Source organism: Protopterus annectens, chromosome 3.part0, assembly GCF_019279795.1.
Source record: "Protopterus annectens isolate FY-2018-M chromosome 3.part0, PAN1.0, whole genome shotgun sequence".
Taxonomy (NCBI): domain Eukaryota; kingdom Metazoa; phylum Chordata; order Ceratodontiformes; family Protopteridae; genus Protopterus; species Protopterus annectens.
In genome coordinates, this window is record NC_056731.1 from 13,006,554 (window position 1) to 13,030,240 (window position 23,687).

The window sequence follows — 23,687 nt, forward strand, 5'->3', positions numbered from 1 at the left end:
GTTTTGCGGATGTAATGTAGGTTTGGTTGATACGTAGGGTTATTGTAAATTCAAAAGTGGAAGAAAAAAATGATTAACTGGGTATGTTAGCGGAAGATAGTAAAGTAATCTGCAGAAGTGGGGAAACTTCAGTGAATGTGACTTAATAGCTAGCAAGAGTTCGTTTGTAAGATACCTGCTGAACGATAGTTTTGTGTTCTGTTGAACCTGACGTTGTCCCGACGGTGTAGAAATGGTTAATGTTCGTAAAAAGTTTTGCGCTCAAAGTTGAGTATGGCCTATTATTGTTGTTTTTCTCCACTCAAAAAGTGCAATCCTATGGAAGAAGTTTATTAACCACTCAAAAAAGGTGGCAACCTTAGCTTAGGGTCATACCTCTCAACTTCTTTGAGCAAGACATCTAGCCAAAACTATAAGTAAAAGTGGGACAAAGGCTCAGAAAAAGGGACAGTTTTTAAATATTGCTGTTACAAACTTAGAAAGCTGATAGAATAACAGGTTTTGCATTAGCATGAATTTTCTGAAACTCAAATGTCTGTCATTGTTTTATAACTTCAATCTTTAACGAGTTGCCATTAACTAGCCAGAAAAACACAATTTTGTGAAAAACGGAGAGAAAGTATTAGGCAAAAATCTGGATGTTCTCCGAAGGTATATACAGTTAAGAGGTATGCTTAGGGTTACCACTTAACCCTCTGCACAGGGCAGTTCCTGTTTGGGCATTTGAGTCATGTGGAAAAAAATGGTAAAAAGTTTTCTTTAATAGTGTAGAAAACAATTATTTTGTATCTGAAACATACTGTATAAAGGTTATATGAAACATCATAAGCAATTCACATGCAGCAAGAATCCATTTTTATTTTGGCATGCCAGTTGTATCACTTGCACTCTTGCCTCTCAACCTCTTCGAGCAAGAAGTCTGGACAAAGTCACAAAAAAGGGGACAAAGGCTCAAAAATACGAACAGTTTTTAAATACTGCCTTTACAGACTTAGAAAGGTGTTGGCTGCGATGGTGCAGTGGTTAGCATTGTTGACTTACAGCAAGAGGTTCTCTGGTTCAATTCTTGGCTGGAGTGTCTTCTGTGCGGAGTCTGCATGTCTTCTGTGGTTGAATGAGTTTTAAAGACATGCAGTAAGTGCATGTACGTATCTGCCTTATGTGAAGGTTAGGTACGAGGCTGCCAACTCAATACCGTAAAAACTCCACTGCCAGTCAGTCTGCGGACTTGTGATCCGCTGTGGCGACAGCTCTTACTAACTTAGAAATTTGATAGAATAGCAGGTTTTGCATTGGCATGAATTTTCTGAAGTCTGAAACTCAAAGGTCTATCATTTTCTAACTTCAGTCTTTAATGATTTGCCACTAATTTGCCAGAAAACCAAAATTTTATGAAAAATGGACTAAAAATATGAGGTAAGAACCTGGACATTCTGTGAAAATCTGTACAGTTGAGAGGTATGCTTACACTAGCTGTGGGTATGTTTTGTCCTGCAAAATCTCACATTACTATAAAAAAAGGCCCACTTTGGGCATTTGAAAAGATGGCAACCCTACCTTCGCTTTTGAGTAGTTACAAATATTAATTTGGGTTCTAAAGATACTGCAATTTTATTTTTTTAGTTATTTATTTAACATTTATTTACTAGGAAAGTCTGACTTGGAACAAGCACATTTTCAGCAGAGGCCCAGGGAGAAATGCTTTAGATGCACGTCTTTGTATTGTGAAAGGAATCCGTAGCACCCAGAGGAAACCCACACGAATGCAGGGGTTGACGTGCAGACTCCACACAGAAGGCACCCTAGCTGAGAATTGAACCAGAGAACCTCTTGCTGTGAAGCGACAACATTAATCACTGCATCACTGCTCCATCTGTTCAGGCAAACACAGCATTTCCCAATGCCTAGCAAAATTTAGAGATATAAATACATATTTTTTATGGTGTTTTGTAGTGTGTAAACCATAGTGTATTTGATTCCACTGTATTTTGCATGTTCATTCTAGTTTAATGTTTAATCATGAGTTGCATATTTTTCACACTTGTCACACATGTTGAAGCAGGGTTGACAGGTTTGATAACCCATAGTCTATTGTGTTTGAGCTGTAATGGCTTGATTAGTTGTAGCAATTTAAATATGTAAATAAGCCTAAACATACCACTTAACCTCTTTGCTCAATAATTTTGGACAAGTTCAAAAATAATGGAGGACAAAAGATAACAGTGTCAAATTTTAAATATTAGTGTAATTTGCTTACACATGTAACAATATAGTTTGCATTAATATGCATTTTGTGAGTAATAAGATGTAGGAAATGCAAATGTCTGGCATTGTTGACTGACGATAATTCTCAGTAATTTATCGTAAACTCAAAATTGTAGGAGGGGCAGTGAAGAAATATGAGAGGAAAATCAGTGATAGTTGTGAGGTTTAAGCCTAAACAATAAGTGGTTTAAGAAGATTATGAAGAACAAATGAGTCACTCCTTAAATGTGCATATACTCCTGTGACACCTGCGCACTGGCCCAGCAATCAAGGAGCCTCAGTCCTCACCACTAACACCAGTGAGGGGTGTCCATATGGGGAAAGAATAATAAATACGCACAGTAAAGTAAAATTTCCCTTGAGCACACAGAGATCACAGTCAGTCTGGGGCTGGTTTCTCCCTTTCTCTCCAGGTCTCCGATAAGACTGCCCACTGGCACAGCTATAGGGTCCAGTTCCTTGGCCTAGTGGGCAAGCTAAAACCTCCACCACCCTCTCTGTTCAACCAGTGCTTTGTGTCCCTGTCCAAGTAGCTGACACACACTCACTTGGAGATAAGAGTTCATACAACCACACAGATACTCCTGAGGAAGGCTGGCACGTGTTCTCCAGCTGTGCCCCTTTAACCCAGACTATAGAGTAGAAATCACTGCCACCACCCAGCTAATATTCATCAGCTACTCAAAGGCCCTTATGAAGGGTGTCCAGTTATTACTGTGCAATATTATTATCCAACTGGTAAGTGCAACCAAATAGTCAAGATTTATTTGGAGTGACTTGGTACAGTATCATTATATACATGCAATATACTCTTAGAGCTTAAATTATCTCTACACAAAACAGTCACAGTTAAAAGATTTAGAAATTTTTAATAATAAAAACAAAAGACAATACTTCTTACTACACAGTGCCAGTCGAGTTCAGAGATCACAGAGAAATACTTAAAATAATATCATAGAAAAGATTGACATCACAGAAAAACAGTCTAAGTTCCTAGCTGTTTCTAAGAGAAAACACCGTTCTAAATAACTTACATATAGAAACAGGCATTGCTGTTGATGTTGTTTGTCCTCAAGACAAATAGTCTGAGCTCTCTGATTCTCTCTCTTTAAATTGATAACACAGAGCTGCTTCACATGACATAATTCTTCACACTTCTCTGGTGTTCCCAGGCTAACAGTAACTACATTTACATTCTTTACACCTGGTCAGAAACCAGAGCAATAAAGGACATTTATACATGCAAATTCTAGCCATTAAAGGACAACTACGGGAAACCGCCTATGAATTCTGTTCATTAAGGTTATTTCTCTCCCTTACTAGTCACCCAGTTGCGGTAAAATATAATTTGGTATCCCTATATATATTTTTTCTACTGTTTTTGATCTTACCGGTGATCGTTTACCGGTACTGCAGTCCATTTTAAGGTGTAAGTTGCTCTCGCTCCTGTTGTTTTCCACGACAAATCGCCCATCACAAAGCAAGTACTTTTCTTGTTTTTTTCTTCCACACGCCCACTGTTCTGTATTTTCGCCCGGTACACACCCACTTGCTAAATATTCATGACATTGGCGTCACTCGCGCCCATCTAAGTGCATAAAACAAGCGTGAAAATCAGGCAGGAACTTCTTTCTTATCAATCTGTTCCTGCATGTCTTTGTTTCTGCATCGGATCATTTTGCTGCTTTGGGCTTTACAGATAAGCGCTGCCGTTTTATTGCAATAAATCTGTGAGAACTTCTGGATTGTCCTGCCTTCTCTTACCTCGTGAGTACTCCCAAGATTATTGGAATGTGTTATTATTGTGAGTAATTATTGTGCCGTGGGTTTTGCAGTTAACTGATGTGCTGTTGGCGTTTTGGTTCTTGATTTGCTGCTAAAACTTTACATCTAAGCTTGTGCTCGGATAATGCTGTAACTTCACCTCGTATTGTCTGTGCAAGGTGCATTTTGACAGCGTTTAATACTACCGTTAACTTACTCATGCTACAACAGATTAAGACTTTATTTATGTTTTCATGTGCTTATGTTTGTTTTTCTGAGCGATCAGTGTGTGGAAATGCTAATACTACATGCAGCTGTAGAAATGAGATTCATGGCAGGGTCCAGCTCCTGACTGACAAGAATATTGCCGTACATCTGGTTAATTGTTAGCTAAATTACACTTCCTATGGTGATTTTGCAAGTAATTTTCTCACAGAAGACTATTTAGACATTGTTATTGTTTGCATTTACATTAATTGTTTTATTTTTTAGCATTTCACAATGCTTGCTTATTTTAAAACATCTGCAATTAAGCACCATACTGTAATGTTTATATTCTATTAAATACCATACTTTGATGGTAGTTATATAGTCATGCTTAATCTTAAGCATGCAAATAGAGTTGTAGTTCAAGCTATTAGTCATATGAATTATGACCAGCTGCATCTACAGTTGGAAAACTATATCAATTATATTTTTTCTGGCTTCCGTGCTAGAAACAATACTAAAACACTTATACAAAGGGTTTTAATGACCGACTCCCCTTATGGTTATATGTCTATTCATCAGTTGTATCATTACCAGGTCTGGTGATGTTATAAGTAAATTGGAATAGTTCATCATAGAGTTTATTGTAAAGAATTTTGAGATTTTGAAAAAGAAAGTCATAAGTTTATTGTCATACTTGACTACAGATGGTGAAACTGGAGGGATGATCGATGTAGTTTCTATAATTGGTTAAAATGGAGTCAGGAATATGATGTTCTCTTGTTATGTTGTTAGCCATATTTTCCAAAGAATTTTTATTTATTCGGTATTTTCTCCTCAAAAATATGTGTCTAACATTAACAATCTTAAACATGCTAATAAACCTGAACTTCACACATATTTGCTTTAAAATGTTAGCTTAACTGAATTATTTGCATATTATCATTCATTGATAAGTAATGCCTTGCTGTTGATATCTTGGTATTATAGTGAGTGGGGATGTGTGCATCTTTAAGGTAGGTAATGATCAGGGAAAGCCATCCCTTTGGGTCATGATATGGCAACTTCAGACCTGATTTTAAGCAGGGTGATGCAGGTGACACAGCCCTCAGTGCAGTCATATAGGAGGTTTAAGTAGGGGATGCAGGAGATATAGCCCCCAGCATAGACTTTCAGTGGGTTTACGCAGAGTATGCAGGAGACAAGTGAAGTATAGGGGTTTAAAGAGGGAGATGAGGAAGACAAAGCTACAAGCAGAGACTTCTGTGGTTTATGCCCCCACAAGAAATTTTGATTCTGTATTTTATTGTGCCTTTTGGTGCATTTCTGGGATTTTTAATATGTGGAATTCAATACTGCTTTTTAAATTTGGTATTCAAGGCTGTGCTATTCTGCTAAGTAGCCATTACCCGATTTGCTCTCTAACTTGCAGTCAGAAATACAAGTTCTTTGATCTTGCATGAAAAAATAAGGTAATGTCTTAGAAACACATATCATTTTTTTAAATGACAGACGAAAAAGTTCTTCTGCGTGTCTTTTGGTGGCATCACAGTTTTTTCTTGACCATGACGTAGCCAGGCATACACTTTTTAACAATAATTCATCTATTTTCTGAATTGATATGTCCTGGGATTTGTTGTTATATGGTTTGTCTGCAATAGTTCATAGTTAGATTTTTTTTGGCTGAATGGCATTTTAAATTGTTTAGTTGATTGTATTTAATTTATTTATTATAATACCAGAAAGATATACTCCCCAGAAATCCTCATTCACTGTCTGGGGTTGTGGGTAGTTAAATTTGGTGATGACTTTCATAGCTTTCATAGATATTCTTAGGCCATTTAGTGTCATGACAATTTACACTTTGACACTGCCTTCCCTCAGACTGCATCTCCCTACTATAGGGCAACCATACCAGTCCCTCCCAGAGTAAATGTTTGAATATCCACCCAGTCATTTAGGTTATGCCTGAAAAAAGATAGCAAGCTGGGTTGATTACTATCTAGAGGTGGTTTATTCCAGATGATTTGGAAGCTGCTTGCCCATCTACCATATTTTCAACATCTCTAGGTAAAACTTGATGGCATTGGTTAGAGTATTTTTGGAGCCCTAGACATGCAGTTATAAAGGAGGTCCAAGACAATCAGGTCTTTTATGGCACGATTAAACCAGTATGCTCTCTCAAATACCTAGAAGATACTGAATAGAGATATATAGATTCCAACCTCTCTTGGTAGCTCAGGGACTGTAGGCCTGTGGTCTTTACAGTTAAGAAACGTTCGGATTTTTCTAGTTGTTTGAAAAATTCAGTGAGATACATCTCACAGGCAGCATTGTACTTAATAACAACAATGATCAATGCTGACTATAAAGGAATGATTGCCTCTTTAGATCTTAAAAGTATTCCTTTTGCAATTAGGTGTATTAAAAAGTATTTCCTGACAACTATTGTCACATAATGGTCAAAAGAGAAGGAGTTATCGATCCAAATGTATAGGTCATAACTACAGTTTAATTATGAAGGTATGGGTTGTTTATATAGCGTGATGAGGTCAGAGGCTGTCTGTTAAACATGAACATATCACACTTTTTTTACATGTAGTTTGATTCCAGTTTTACACTACCTGAACTTTACCAGGGAGATTTCATGCTGGAGGGTTTGAGTGGCAGAGGGTGCCTTAACAATATAAACTCAGTTTGGAGTCATCTGCAAACTTTGATAGTCATAGGACTTGGCTCTGTGCTTCGAGATCTGAGAAGTAATGGCCAAAAAAGACAGTTCCTAGGCTTAAGCCCTGCGTAAACGTCTTGTAACTTTCAGACATGTTGATGATATTCCTGCAACTCTCACTGTGTGAATTTTGCTACAGGACTTGGAGATCTGAGAATCAATGGCCAAAACGGAGAGGTCCTAGCACCAAGCCCTGACATCCAGCAACTCTCCCTATGTGCATTTTGTTTTTCAGTCAGCTTGTTATCTCTCACCTTCTATCTTCCTCTATTCTTTACCTGCTCACTATTTTCTGGTTCTTATATTTTTATTTCCTTTCTCTTTTCTTATCTATCATGTTTTTTTTTCTTTCATATATGTCCGTAACTGCTAATTATATGTATTCTATACCAGGATTTAATTCCCATTTTGTGGCACTATATTTGCTCATCCAAGCAAACTTTGTTCTTATCATTATAATTGTATAAACTGTCTGACCATGTGGAGCTTTTCTCCCCGGGCCTCTGCTGAAAATGGAGATGTCTCCAGTTAGACTAGCCCGGTTAACAAATGTTAAATAAATAAATTATCCATCTTAATACATCTGGGTTCATTTTAATGCATTTGGCTTGTGTGTCATTACAGCATGAGGAATGGTGTTGAAGGCTTCAGCCAGTTCAAGGCATACCATTAGTACTGCATGGCCACTGCCCACATTGTCTGATACCCTTGCAAAGAAGTTAAGCAGATCCAGTAGTAAGGGTCTACCTTTCACAGGGGTGAAATTGAAATTGAATAATATTCTTGATATGACAGGTAATGAGGCCTGTTATTATATGTTCCATGGCTTTGCAGATGATGGGTACAAGTCTAATAGGTCTATAGTTATTATTAACCGCTTCAGTTTTAAGGCCACCCTGATGGAGGAGACATAAAGATTGCAGTGCATCACTCATCACGGATGAAGCCAGTCATTAAACTTATGTTAACCAGTTTAAAAAAATGCATATGCAAAGATATATGTAATACTAGTATTTCAATGACTATGTATAGTGTTAGTTCCCATGGAAGAAGTATTTTGGTATACTTAGCACTTTCACACGAGGGACTGACATTCTGGAATATGGAGATGGCTTGCCATTCCAAATTTTCTAATGTTAATAATGGCAATAAATCTGTCATAGTGAATGGTGTGGTTCATTTGTAAATGTTATTAGGATTCTTACCCAAACTATTGAACATTTTGATCTTCTTATACATTTTGCAGAAATTTCATGCCACAATCCAATTAAAGTGTGATTGGTTTTACTGTGCTATGTCATCCACCACAGCTTTGTTGTGAACTAATCCAATACCAGTGAGTTGACATGAGCTAAGTATACAAGTCAGCACACAGAAAGAGAGACTAATATTGTGCAAATGCTGTTTGCATGAATATTAGGTTAGTTTTTTATAAATAATACAGATTACTGCCTGTGTACCACGTCATACTTATAGGTTATCGACCTTACCCACAGTTTCAAGTACCACGTAAACTAAAAGGAAGAGGGAAAGGAAATAACTGTTTTACTACTATTATCTGAGTATCATTGAAGGTATCACTCTAGGGTATCCAGGGATGGGGTGAAACTATTAAATGCAGCAGATCTTATAAGGTAAATGCACATAGACTCTGAACTGATAATAGCCTGCTTATCTTGGAAAGCACATACCCTAACATAAATGATACCTGCATTTCTTGAAGACACAGAAGAATATTTTCTGTGCTTCCCAATTGTCCATAAAGTAACATTACCTGTGTTTTAATTAAAATATGCTAGATTTATTCAGGCAGTTTTAGTTTGGCACTTTGAGCTTCAACTTAAATCAAGTCAGTTATGTCTAGCTATGTGAATGTCCCTTTTGCTAACTGACTCACCCGGCATTGATGAGTTTCTATATGACTCTTTGAATTAAGGAAAAGAGAGTTAAATGTATGGTTTAAAATAAAATATTTTCATCATAAGGCACAAGAAGTAGTCAGTGTTCTTCTCTGTGGATTGCCGAATCCAAAGTCATTGGTTCCACAGGCTTTCCATTTCAATTTTATCACAGTGGAATATGAATCCAGTGCCAGATAAGGTAGAAGCTGAAAATATTAGTAATACACATATGTGCTCACTTCCTTTCAGAGACACTAAATTGATTGATAAATGTAAATCAATACTTGTATTCTATAGTATGTATCTGTAATAGGTATAATGCGCTAGACAGAATACTTATTATAACGCATTCTAGCTAGTCTTTCACCTGGGGACATAAGTTATGGATTTTTCTTCAGACAAATATATATTACAATCTTATATAAACCAAGGATGAGGTTATAGTCTCAGATAAAATTAAATGTTAAAGTAGTGGTGAAAGTTTGTTTTGCACACTATCAAAACCTAAACATCTACTTTCTGGACTTCAAATAGCTAACACTACACTTAGAAAAACTGGACTTAGTAATTCACATGGGTTTAAGAGAGTCTTTTAAATACAGATTATTAATACTTTCTCCTACTGCATTTGTATATATCATAAATCTACCCACACTGCCTATTTAAGGCTCCAAGGTGCTGGACATGTATGAAACATAAACATCCTGCACTGGGAGAGGGTGTCCATATTATAATTTTAATCCATCAGTGCAAGATTGACAGTTGAAAACACATCATTTGTCCTGCAACATTTTAAGAGGTTGCCACTGAATCACTTAATTTTATTTCATTAGAGTCATCATCAGCGAACAGATGTCCAGTCTTGCACCTGTGCTTTTGTCAGCTATATAAGATCCATTAACACTGCCGTCCACATACAGTTCAGAATGAAAGAACTGATACTGCAGCAAAAACTCCTGAAGGAATGGCCACCCATGGGATACACATCCAAATATTCCCATAGTGCCCACTCCCAGAGTGCCTTTTTTAGGCAATTACAAACTAACAATACATACAACATAGCAAAGCAAAACCAAGAAAATCTAAAGGTATTACTGCTCATTGCTAGGGGACTGTCACTCTCCTACTTTGGACACAATAGAACAGTCTTCATGGGTTCTGTTCAAGCAACTTTATTATATACAACCACATGACAATCGTAGTTTACTGACTGTAACTGAAGTAACTTATATAAAATAACTACTGCAATCATGCATGCGCACTCTCTGGTTGCACTCTTAAAATGGCACTTGGAATGGTACGTGCCTGGTATTTATATGTGCATGTTCAGTCCTTGATGCACACACACTCTGATCTACATCCTCCCTCTTTGAAAAATAGATCATGTAACAGTGTGAATCTATTTGGCATGCACATAATACAAGTAGTTTTGTCATGCAATTATATAAGACTACATATATTCAGTTATGTCCATGTTGCTGTGTATTTAACACTGAGCCAGCAAATTTGACCATATCGTGTGACATACAAATGGGAATTAGGTTTATCAACTGGAGCTGTCTCTACAGAATGTTCAACCTTGAGAGTATTTGGAACATCCTCAGGAATGGAAGTACAGGTTGAAGCACACCCTGGGATGGGAACAATGCCCGTTTCACCCTGAGATCTAGAGTCTGTATCACATGAACAGTGTTGCAATGATGATGATTCTGGTACAGGAGGAAGATGTCTGCAATTTCTCCTGTACTCCACACCCTCAGATTCTACAAGGTAGGATCTCGGCTTAGTACATATACCTGCTGCCGGACCAATCCAGTCCAAACCTTTCACCATTTATTTCCTCACTGTCTCTTTCCTCAATAGATGAAGAAATCTGCTGGATTTATCATAACTGAACTGGTGGATATCGTGCTTCTTGAACAAGTGAGCCTTGATGGTTCTGCTGTTCATAGCTTTAGGCTTCAATACACTGGAACTAATTTGTAGCATCATTCAGGTTTGCCTGGATCGAAGTCTTTGAGCAGGTGAGCCAAGTATATCATCGCAGGGTATGTTTCTGAGATTAAGTAAATTCAAAAAGAGGTCAGTATTGCCACACTTTGAACTTTCCAGTAATTGCTTTGCACTCTGCACTGCATGTTCATCTAGTCCATTTGACTGTGAATATTCTGGACTGCTGTTCACATGTACAAATTTCCATTCTCTTGCAAATTTCTGAAATAACTGAATAGTAAATTGAGTACCATTGTCAGAACTAACTTTGTGTGGACTACCATGGACTGAGAAATGACATTTCAAATTAGCAATAACAGTAGTGGAAGTTAGATTAGGTAGTAGATTAATCCTAAACCAGTTTGAGTAAGAGTCTACCAATACTAAGTAATGTTGATTGTCCCACTCAAAGATATCAGTGGCTACTGTTAATCAAGGCAGTTCATGCACTATACTTAGCTGAAGTGCTTGTCTTTTCAAATGTGCTTTAGTACTATTGCATACTGAACAAGAAGAAAGTACTTTATCAATGTCTTTCAGTAATGAATGCCAATATGCTAGTTCTCTCACTCTTCTCTTATTGGATGTGAAACCTGGGTAACCACGATGCTAAATCTGGATATATTCATGTTGTAAGGAAGCAGGAACAAGAATTTTAGCACCTTTGAAAATAATGCCATTTTCCATCAGCATTGCATCTCTGTAAGGAAAATAGATTGCTTTGATGGTCATCCAACATTAATGTACTGGTTCATGTATGCACATATTTTTAGACTAACTACATTCATTAATTGTTTCTTTTGCAGTGCTTTTGCATATTTCAGCATTAGTCTGAGGATGTCCCTTTCATTATGGTACATGTGGATACTTGGACATACTATTTGATGGGGTAACTTGGATACCAATTTCAATGTGGTGTTTCTGGTTTTGTTGCAAATGCTTGGCCATAGTCCTGAGGGTGTCTTACTGTAGTTATGCATACTGGGACATATCGCCGGGCCATTTGGTTACCTGCATCATATTGGTATTTGGGCTTATTTGTACCTATTACAGGAGGCGTAACCTGTTTTATTGTGCCTCTGCATACTGTAACAGGTCACTCGAGTGGCTGCTGGGGTAAAAGATTTAGTTTGTGTATTTCAGCATACTGAGACTTATTTATGAAGGGTGAACTTGTGTAAATGTTTCACATTTGTGCTTGTGCACGCTTGCAGTTTGTGCTTATTTGCTCATACCTGGATATATAAGTAAATTGTTTGCTGGGGTTAATATTTTACTTTTATGTGTATGCATACTGCAACATATTATTGAAGGTGTCACTTGGGTAAATGGTTAATCTCGAGGTTGCACATGCAAAAATATACTAATGAAGAGATTACTCATTTAACCATTTCTTTTTTTGCACTTGTACAAAGCTTGACATATTACTAAGGGGATTTGCTTAGGGAAGTGTTTCTATACAGTACTTGGGCATATAAATGGTGATCTTGTTGGGATGTACACTTTATTTCAGTGTTTCAGCATACTATTACATTTTAATGAAGGGGTTCACATGGGTAAAATATTCATTCTACTGTCTCTGCATAGTACGACTAATTACTGATGGTATGACTATTGTAACCGGTTCATTTGCATGCTTGCAGACGTCTATACAAATCCACAACAGACTGTGGGTAATTGTTTCTTTTCTAGTGCTTGTGCATATGTGGACATCTGACTTTAGGTGTTGCTTGGTGAAATGTTTCATTTCCGTACACATACATAGCTGAACGTATTACTTCTGGGCTCACTTCGTAAAATGTAATTTGGTGTTTGTGCATAACTGGTCATATACTTGCAGAATCCTTATGTTTCACTTTTTTTTTTTTGTGGATGCTGGGACATGGGGTTCACTTGATTAATGTGTCATTATTCCAGTCATGCTTCCCTCAACACATTAGTGATGGGTTGTTTAAGTATATGGTTCATATTGACATTTGTGCTTACTTGTACATCTTAAAGATGGGGTCACCTATTTACCCGTGTCTATGCATAGTTGAACAGCTGACAGACTCTGAATCCCCTTTGAATGACACCAGAAGCTTAGCCAATTGTTGTAATTAATATTATTTTATCTATTCCGTGTTATCATTCTTGGTGAGTGCAGGATGCTACTCCGGGTCAGGGTCATACCGGCATGGGCTACGTCATCAGACATCTTCTCTTTCTCTTTTCATGTATTCCATGGAGGTATGGCTCAGGTCATTCACACCAACATGGACAGTGACAGACTCAAGTTTGTATTTTTCTGGAGTGACCTGAGTGCTTGTGTTATGTGGCGGATCATGGCACCCATCAGGCAACTAACTGGAACATTCTCCTTGTTCAGCATAGTGAGTGGGATGTCAGTCTGCCTGACTACAGAGGCACCTATTTCTAGTGTGTTGGGTATGTTATATTGTGTGGCACACTGGTTTTGTAAAGTATATTACAAAGTAAATTATAGAAATACACATGGAAAGATATGTTTAATCAAGACAATTACCACAGTCACACAATTAATTTCTCTGTTGCTGTGAATATGGATAAAGAAAAATGCCTATATGCACCCTGTATCCAAGACTATCCTGTTAATATGTCTGGTTAGAGTTATTTATAACATGAAATATGTACATTTCGCTTCTTTATTTCTGCATAAAGTGTCCCTGTCAAGATGCAGTGCTTGGCAGTGCTGGCTGCCCCTGAATTGGCATTATGCACATTAATTACCATCACATTTCTGCCATTTCATTGTAGATACTGATGCAAGTAAAAACAGTTTATAATGTAGTTAGTCATTTTGGGAAATGTTGCATTTCACTGCTTGTGCATATCACAACATATGTGAAACACGGTTAACTGTTATGTTTGTACAAATTGCAACATATTATAGAAGGATCCTTCATGATAAATGTGGCATATTTCTCAACCTCCACATCAGCCATTCACAACATGATCTTTCTTTCCTTTGATGTTACTTGCATAAGACATCCTGTAGCACTATTAGGACACCATGGGGTGTCATGGCTACCTGTGTCAGAACTGTCAACACTTTAGTCTTTACAAACTTGGTCTTCCTTTGTTTCACAAATCATTTGTATTTACATAGCAGCCCCAATGTCTGCACTTGCCTTTCATAAGGAATGACTCCCTTTGTTTCAGAAATCAAATGTATTTACATAGCAGTCCTGATGTAAGCACTTGTCTTTCATAAGGAATGACGCCCAATTTCTTTGATTCTCTCCTTTCCTAGTGTAATCAGTTTCCTTGTTATTCAATAGTTTCTGTGCATGTCTTTTCTGCTGTCCTTTGAAGTAATGAGATGTCAACTGCTAGATATGTAGTTACTAGTGTTATGCTTTCCTGTAAATGTCTTTGCATCCACCCATTGCCATTAATTCTTATGCTTTGTACTGCATTTTAATTTGAATGTATAGACCTCAGCTGATAGAAGCTCCACAGAAAGTTTTCCACTGTATTACACCACTGTCTTTGCATATGTATGGGGTCATCTTTGATAGTATACTAATTTCTGGTTTATTTAGGATCTATGTGTCCAGCTAAGCATGCTGTATGTAGTCACATGTTGCCACAGTGCAATCAATAGTTTTCTATCTCATATTTTTAAATTTATGTACTCCTGACTTCATATCTATGTACAGTCCATATAATAGTCTACACAACGCTGTTAAAATGCCAGGTGTTTGTGATCTAACAAATGAGAACACAACTTCATTTCAAAACTTTTCTCTTACCATTAATCTGTACAATTCAGTTGACATACAAACGATTCGTTAAGGGTCAAAAACATAATAAATCAGCGACATAGAATAATAAGCAGGTTGCAGAAGTGTCAACACCCTTAAACTAATACTTTGTTGATGCACCTTATTTTTTTATAATAGCATTCAGTCTGACTGGGTCGTAGTCAATCATCATGGCACATCTTGACTGCCCATTCTTCCTAGCAAAAGGCCATCTCTTGTACGCAGTCTTCTTCAGGTCAGCCAAGTATTTTTTATAGAATTTGTGTATGCCCTCTAGCTGGACCATTGCAAAACTATAATTCTTACCTCTTCCAGCCATGCTTTTGTTTATTTGGATGTCAGCTTGGGGTCATTGTTGGGGTGAAAGGTGAAATTCCGCTTCATCTACAGCTTCAGCTTTTTATCATACCACTCAAGGTTTGGGGCCAAAACTGAATGGAATTGTAGTTTATTGATCATTCGGAAAGTTGCCCATCTCTTTCAACTTTCTGCTTTAAAAGACCACATCTGCGCTTGTTTCCCATCTTACCTGTACCTAACCAAATGGAAAGCACTTGATACAAGCCTTCTAGCTTAAAAGAGAGACTTTGGAGTGATTATCAGTTTTCTGTATTTTCTTGCTGTATTTAACTGTTTTCCACCTCAATGCTGATTTTCCCAGCACTTGCGATTTAAAAGCTTTTTTTTTCCAATATGTTTTACTTATTTGACTGCCCACACTTTTAAAAAGTTTTTTTTTTATATAAATTTTGGAACTGTTGTAGGCTACACAATAAAGTGCGATAGCCTTTTCTGATCGCTTGTAGTCATTTCAAGCTGCTTTAAGTGTACTTTTCACTCAACTTTTCAGGCTAGTGCTGAATTCAGGGCTGTGTTACAAGTCTCTGAGTTGCCCATGCCTTACTTGGATAGAGGGAACTTTCTCTGTTCACCTGTGAGAGAGGGTAACTTTGAGCAGCAGACTGTCCCTGGATGAGTGGTTCCAGTCCTGAAGTTAGTAGTTAAAAAAACGCGTTTGCATGGTTTTGTGTGCCGTGCAGCACCGGTTAGCTAGGGTTAATTTAGTCCCGGCTCCATTAAGTCTCCGCTTCACTTGTACACTTGAAACTAGTCTAACTCTCAACCTAAGCACTCTAAAAGCATCCTAGAGTCAAGCACTTGCTCATGACGTAAAAGCAAGCAGCAATATACCCCGAGACTTGACTGCACAGCAGGTCAAGCCTCTTCAGCCACCCCTCCCCAACCAAGCAGCTCACCGTAATATTCATGCATGACCAAAGGACAAATTCAGATGTACTATCCAGTCCAGCAGGTGAATCTGTGTATCCTGAGGCAATGTTACAAGTGGCTCATGTACACAGACAGCCCTCTGCTACTACCACAAAACACTAATCTATGCGAGAGATGCAATTATACAGCCAAGCAGGAGGCTAAGGTCACTCCGGCTAAGACTGGAACAGACAGTCCTGAGGAGAAGGTTAATACTTGCACCACACCTCCATCCTCACATAGACCTACTAAACCTGCACTGGCCAAAAATACACCCACCAATAGGGCAAATATCTATCCCAGCAGAGTGCTGCCCCCCCGGACATCTCAGATGCTCAGTAAGAGCCGCCCTCTCCAAAACCAAAAAACACAGCATCAATGGGACCAGATGGTGTCCCTGGCTGCATCCTACATGAACTCCAAGAAGAGCTAAACACAAACATAAAACTACTGTTCAATCTCAGCCTAACTACAGGATATGTGCCCAAAGAGTGGCATACAGCAACAGTGGTCCCTCTCCATAAAGGTGGTGCCTCAACGGATCCTGGAAACTATCGCCCCATAAGCCTGACTAGCTTGGTCTGCAAAGCTATGGAAAGGATCATCATGGACCTCATAAATAAAGATATTGGGGACCTACAGACACTGGATCCTACCCAGTTCGGCTTTGTTAAGGGCAGATCCTGCCTCTTAAACCTGGTTAATTTCTTTGAAACAGTCACCAAGGCCATTGACGAGGGGAAGGTGGTCCACACAACCTACCTGGACCTCGCAAAAGCCTTCGATACAATACCCCACTCGGGCATTATAGATGAGCTCACCAGCTTAAATATAAACCACTATGTCACTAGATGGATTGCAAACTGGCTCAAGGACAGAACCCACATGGTTAGAATTGCTGGAGCCATGTTATACTCCAAACCAGTTACAAGTGGTGTCCCACAAGGCTCAGTCCTGGGACCTCTCTTGTTCGGTATATATTTCTCGGAGGTACAGGCCAACACGGAAGGACTGTGGCTGACCAAGTTCGCAGATGACTGCAAACTGGGCGCTATAATTGACTCTCCAGCCGACACAAGCATCCTCCAAAAGGGCCTCATAGAAACAGACAACTGGTGCCAGAGCCATGGCCTCAAGCTAAATGCCAAAAAGTGTATAGTCATCCCCTTTGGCAAAAACAAAGTGGCCACAAATTACCACATAGCTGGTAATCCATTAACTACAGAAGAAGTAATTAGGGACCTGGGGACACAAGTTGATAGCAATCTCTCATTTGACAACCACATGGCCAAAGTGGTTAGAAAAACATTTTATATAGCCCACCTAATCATGAAGGGATTCACATCTAGATCAGGGGAGGTCATCGTGCCTCTCTAATCATCCCTCATCAGGCCCATAATTGAGTACAATGCCCCTTTTGGGATGTACCTTAACAGACACCTGCAGCAACTGGAAAGACCCCAAAAGTAGCTCACCAAGAGGATCAAAGGGCTAAAACAGATGCCATATGCTGCCTGGTTAAAGAAACTCCAGCTCTACTCAGTGGCATACCGCCTGTTCAGAGGCGATCTGTGCCTGATGTATAAAGCCATGTCCAACCCGGAATTAATGGACATGCTGCACCTCAGAAAATCCAAATCCCATCGAGCTACGCGCTCGAGAGACTTGAACCTCAGCACTGAAATAAATTGGACATGCTGGAGGGACAGATTCATAACCCAGAGGCTCCGTTCACTCTGGAATAAAATCCCAGTCCAGGTTAGGCAGAGTCCTGCATTGACTCTCTCCAAGAGGAATCTTGATGAGTGGATGGGAGATCGTAGGTTTACCCCGGGTATCACATCTGTGTCACTGTTAGACAGAGGCACAGTATACTAACCTCGAAAAAGGGCATAGCAAAATAAATTTAAAATGGGTGGCGAAAGCCAAACACATTCTGTGTAGGCTTATATATGCCCTAGGGCAGACAGCCTAGTATGAACCTATGATAGACATTGCTCTTCTGATTGCTGAGTTCGCCACTTACTGAAATCATTGATGGCTTGCCCTTGTGGATGGTGATGAATGCTTAGATCCTCTATTCTTATAGCGTATAGCCTGTTTTGCAAATAATTTTGAATGTCTTTGTCATGGCATTTTACAGTTGTAGTTTCAGGTCTGCCAGTATTCAATAGCTAATGTTGACTGGCACAAGAATCCACTAATGTCAACCTTGCTTAATGCCTTCTCTACTTGTACATGAGACATTTAGAGGCTGCAGATACACAAATAGCTAGATAAGTGAAAATATGGATTGTTGCTGTTCACGGAATGTTGGCCTAGAAGGGTATCTGACATTACTCCACCGCAGACAAAATTCTAGGAGCTCTTTTTATCATTAATTGTTTGATATTATTATCCCTGAGCATTTGAGGAGTATGGAAAAACAGTGCCACTGGCTGGTTTAGTTTATTTTTGTAATTTGAAGGCAGGTGTGCGTGTGCATGTGTGTATGTTAGGCATATAGAAATTAACTGAAATACATACCTATTTATTGTGTTTTTAGCTAAATATAGATACATGCATAGATATATACTTAGATATAGAAATCTACATTTTCATAAATATATAGAGTACCATTGACAAATACAACAATTGATATGGTAAGATATGTCTGCCGAAATAATTAACTATATCACTACAGTAGCTTTTGTGTGTGTGTGGATGAGTGTGTGGATGAGTGTGTGGATGAGTGTGTGTGTGTGTGTGTGTGTGTGTGTGTGTGTGTGTGTGTAAAGATAAATACCCGCATAAGCAGTGTCTATAATAGACTGCCCTTAGACTGTGTGGAATTGTGCCATAATACTTATTCAGTTTGTTGCTTGAAATTAATTAATTACATTTTTCTAATTCAGTTTACTGACGCCACGTGTAGCAGTGGTGTTTGGCATTGACTGATGGGTATGCTTATTTTAACACTAAACATGGATTTTTAATACCTCCATTATTTGCCTTCATTATTTTGACATGTCCTTGTACACCTTCATGCCAGATTAATAAATATGTATAGTCATTCCATCGTTTTGCAAAATGATTGATTTTGTTAATTGTGCATACTTGGACATATTACAGTAGGGTTCACTTGGGAGTAATGTCTCCTTTGGATGTTCAGGCCTAGTTGTACTTATTACTGAAGCTTTTAGGGGTTACTGTTTCTCCTTATTTCACTTACTGTTTACCCATTTTGATCATGATTTTTCTTCCTTTGATATAAGATGAATACAAAGTGATCAGGAAGCACTCTTAGGACACCGTGGGGGGGGGTCATGGCTACCGGACTCACAATTGCCTACCCATTACTCTTTGACAAGCCTGTTCTTCCATTGTCTGTTTCAAAAATCCCAAGTTCTGCATTTGTATTTCATAAGAAAGAAGTCACATTTCCTTGCATGTATCTCCCTTCTGATCAAAAGCAATCATGGTCATTGTTATTCATTCTGTTAAACATGTCTTTGTTGTGGTACACACTGTAGTACTGAAATAGTTGTGTTGTGCTATCCTTTATTTACATTTAGCTAAACTATCTTGCCTTCCACTTAGTGCTATGTTGTTTTGCATTTTAATGCAAATGCGGATAGCTCAAGTGCTATCAGTAGCTTTTTCATCTCCACGGGACACTCTCCATTGTAGTATGCCACTGTATTTCCATATGCATGTGGTCACTCCCTGTAGCTTTGTCTGTATACTAATTTGTAGTGACTTGCAGAATACAAGAGCCCTAGACAGCATGCTCAATGTAGCCTAATGAGATTTACAGCAGTCATCCTTATTTCATTATTTTTTTTTCAACTGTACTGTTTGTATACTAATGCTGAGTGTTTCTTCTGTGTGTATTTACACACACACACACACACACACACACACACACACACACACACACACACACACACACACACACTCTCTCACACACAATATATGCTGTAGCAGGAAGTGACAGACATAAGAGTGCACAGAATCAGCAAGAGAAACAAATAAAGATAACATAGATTATAAAAAAGATAAAAATTAAATAAATAAAAAAAAGCAATATCAGTTAATTTACATCAGAGGCCTGGGTAGAGGCATACATACTTATGCTTACTTACAGCTAAGTAGACGGTGAGTAATTCTAGAGTAAGTCACTCTAGAGTAAGCAGAGTGGAAGTAGGACATAATAGAGGGGATGAATATGAAGGGAGTGTGAGATAGTGAATGATATGTTAGTCAGGGTTAGGGGCATAGCCAGTGTGTGTTGAGGTATTCCTTGAGATATTTTTTTACAAACAATGTAGAAGAAAGAGAAGAGTTCATTAGGAAGTTGTTTCCAGGTTTTTCCCACTGTGTTACAGAATACTGAGTCTCCAGCCTTGTTATTACGTTTAGTAGTGGAAACTAGTAGCTTATTAGCTGGGCGTAGTTTTTCCAGATTCTTGTATGGAGTAATCAGACTACATAGGATTGGGGTATCCATATTGTGGTAGAGAATCTTTTGTGTGATAAGTTGTTCATAATGAGGTTGATTCTGCATTTCTAAGCATCCCAGCTGTTTAAGGTTGGGACAGTGATGGGTTCTAAAAGGGGCGCCTGCGGCGAATCTGGCAATGTTATTATAGCTGGTTGCAAGTTTGCTCCGGTTGCTTTTAGATAGGTTGGTATAAATGGCACAGGTATACAACATGTTAGACATAGTGTGGTTTTGGGCAATGGTGTGAGGAAGGTTTTGAGTCTATAAAGGGTGCCTACTTTTCTGTTGACTGACTTTATAGTAGTATTGATATGATCATTATAGTTAAGGTACTGGTCTATTGTGATACCTAAGAGTCGAGTTGTAGTGTATGGTGATATGGTATTTGCATTGTTAGAGGTTACTGTCAAGTGACATTTTGGAGACTTTTGGGTAGGAGTCAAAAGCAACAATTTCATTATTTTGGGGTTCAGGAGGAGGCAGTGTTAGAGACCAATTTTCAACATTATTAAATACTGTTTGAGTGAGGGTCTGGAGTGAAGAAATGAAATTGGCAGAACAGATTAAAGTTGAATCATCTGCATATTTTATGCAGGTGGCTTGTGGAGTATTGGCTTTAATATATGTATATATAGATATATATATATATATATATATATATATATATATATATATATATATATATATATATATATATATATATATATGTAATATGTGTGTGTGTGTATATATATATATATATATATATATATATATATATATATATGTAATATGTGTGTGTATCAAGGTGGTGGTGCATGCTGTAGCATTTTCGCACACGCTGTCTAATTCGATTCTCAGCTAGAGCGTCTTCTGCGTGGAGACATGCGTGAATGGGCGTACCTTCGTTGAAGGTTGTATGTCCTATTTTGGAAGGTGTATTCTTACACGTACATATATTTCTGTAAATATATCTATATACACATGCACATAGCTGTCTCTCTCTGACTTTGCAAATGCATCAATAATGTCCAGTCTTAATTATTCTGCACTTCCTGGACTCGTACGCCTAGTATCCGTGTCATTTTTTTTTAACTCCGGCAACATGTTTGTTCCCACTGGTATGGTCAATGTCTGACTGAAGGTAATCTTCATGCAATGTACTAGTATTAGTCTCCTTGGAGTGAGAAGTATTTATCCGGATAATCCATCGAATAGTCCTCATGCCTCTAATTCGGTGGATTGTTTGGGCAGCACAGTTTTATTTATTTATTAATTTTTTAATATACATTCGTTGACCGGGAGTGTGCAACTGAATGTAGGTCCATTTTCAGTGGAGGCCCGGGGAGAAAAACTCCACAGTTAAAGCATACAGACAGTAGTTATATTGGATTTACATAGCGACTAACAATTTGATTAACATAGCAATTAATTACAAACATAGTTGTAGATGAACATAGTACATCATTAGACAACTAGAGGTTGCAGACAGTATTTGTGTGTGAGGGTTTATAACGGTTACAGTATAACTGCAGCAGAAGCTATGGACTTGCATATGGGGTGTATGATTCATAAAAATTAGTTCCTTGGGTTGGCATAGGATTGCATGGTCTCAACAGTGTCATAACACCTGTAAGTTTTCTTGAGTTAAAACAGGACCTAATACTGTTCAAGTGCATGACAGATTTCTAATGTTTGTGATGGTAACATTGCAGTAGTGTTGCATTGTTTCAGTTGCCAAACATGGACTTTGAGAAAGGATGGCCTCCCTGCAGAAGTCGCGTACCATTGTGCCATACAGCTTCGAGCCAGTATATACCGATGGTCAGCGTCCACCTAAACGAGCACACAGATGCAGCAGTAGCAGTGAGGAGGATGATGCTTGTGTGACCGCAGATGAAGACATGAAATGGTACACATGCCAGCTCTGCATACCAATGAGTACTGCACGTGAATGTTACTGCTGTGCATAATCGACCTGTGCCAAAGCCAAAATCATTGAAATTCAGCCACCACCACATTGCATTACTGCACATCCACTATTTGAAAGTACTTGCCTAACGCCACATATGCTACACATCCTTATGCGAGCCATGTACTACTTCAAAGGTCATTTTCAACGTACACAGTGGACAAACAGGTAAAAAACAGTCATAGTCTATCAGTCTGCATGTCATGATTATTCTCTTAACTAAATTGTGTGTTATTGAATTCGCGGGTTACAGTTGATATGGTTGATTTCACTAAAAAGGAACTGTAGCATGACATGCTTATGATTGCTATAGAATGTGAACGGCCTGTAGTACCTGTTGTCCATGTATGGATGATGTTATTGCACTGAACTGACACAGACCTTCAAACTGTTGAACTTTGACAAAATTGTGGCTGTCAGACAGCAGAGTTTTCATGCTGTGATGTTTTCTAGGGATGTCAGATTTGATAACTGAAAAACAGCATTGCAGATGTAATTTCACAGTTGATATTAAGTTGCTAATTATTGATCTGCCCTGTACAGAAAAAGAGGTTAGTTTACTTGCATGTTGCACGCACTGGCACTACCAAGTGGGTGACAGTTGAGTGCATGTTGACACGTAATGTTGTGTGCAGTATATTAGTACCACACTGAATCATCTGCATTAGCTTGCATTTGAATTTTCGCTTTGGTTAAAATTATGCATGTTAGCATTACTAGAGTGGAGGATGTGTAGCACTGCAATTTATAGCATTTTGTATGCATTAACATTCGAGACATTATAGTGACTGTGACCTTTTCCTGTTATGCAGAGTATACAGATTCGTTGCCTACCGAGCATATGTGCTATGGATGTACAATAATAAAAAAACTTGGTTATGGTCATCGAGTGGTCATCCCCTCATGTGTTGTGAACAGTATACGGCAAAGATTCCCCTCGGAGGAAAATTATTATGTTGGCTTTCAGGCTTTTGAAGGTTTTTGGGAGTTTCCAGAGTAGCACTTGAAGATTACTGTCAAGTTGTTGAAGCAGTCAGAAGCTGGAAAAAATAATAATTATGCATTGTGTGGATTGTGTAGTGTGCAATTTATGTAGTACATGGTGGATTTCTTTTGATGTATTAACCAACAGAAGTAACTATAACACTATGTTGTGGATCATAATGGTTGATGTATAAAAAAATTACATATGTAAATGCCATAACTGCGAATGAAAATTTACAATTTACATAGAAAATTTGTTTTTTAGTATATCACATATTTACTTAAATAGTGTTAATAAATTGGATGCAAACCTTTATCCTTGTCAGTTTACAGAAGACTTCCATGGAAAGGAGTG

The 23,687-nt window shown here is 38.2% G+C and overlaps 1 long non-coding RNA gene across 1 annotated transcript; it reads left to right on the forward strand.

Annotated features, from left to right (window-relative positions):
• The first annotated feature begins 8 nt into the window (after window positions 1-8).
• On the forward strand, window positions 9-23,391 carry LOC122796235. Its single transcript, XR_006363955.1, has 3 exons — window positions 9-266; window positions 22,111-22,516; window positions 23,161-23,391. It is a non-coding gene; the product is annotated as an uncharacterized LOC122796235 (long non-coding RNA).
• The last annotated feature ends 296 nt before the right edge of the window (window positions 23,392-23,687 follow it).